Genomic DNA, 236 nt, shown 5'->3' on the forward strand with positions numbered 1-236 from the left:
CCCCCAGGGGTAAAAGCAGAGTGAGCGCTCAGGGGTGGGGGCAGCACTTTATTGGGTGATGGACGGACCCACGGACGGGCTTGGGAGGGGCTCGGCTCCAGGAGGGAGGGACAGATGGACGGACTCGGGGACGGACGCTCAGCGGCGGCGGCCGAAGCGCTGCGGGGTCGCCATCGTCCAGAACGGGGCGAGCGGGGGGTCCCAGCTCCGGGGGCTGAGCCGGGCCTGGTTCCCCC

This window comes from Neopelma chrysocephalum, unplaced genomic scaffold (genome assembly GCF_003984885.1).
Source record: "Neopelma chrysocephalum unplaced genomic scaffold, ASM398488v2 Primary Assembly neopelma1_333, whole genome shotgun sequence".
NCBI classification, from domain to species: Eukaryota; Metazoa; Chordata; class Aves; order Passeriformes; family Pipridae; genus Neopelma; species Neopelma chrysocephalum.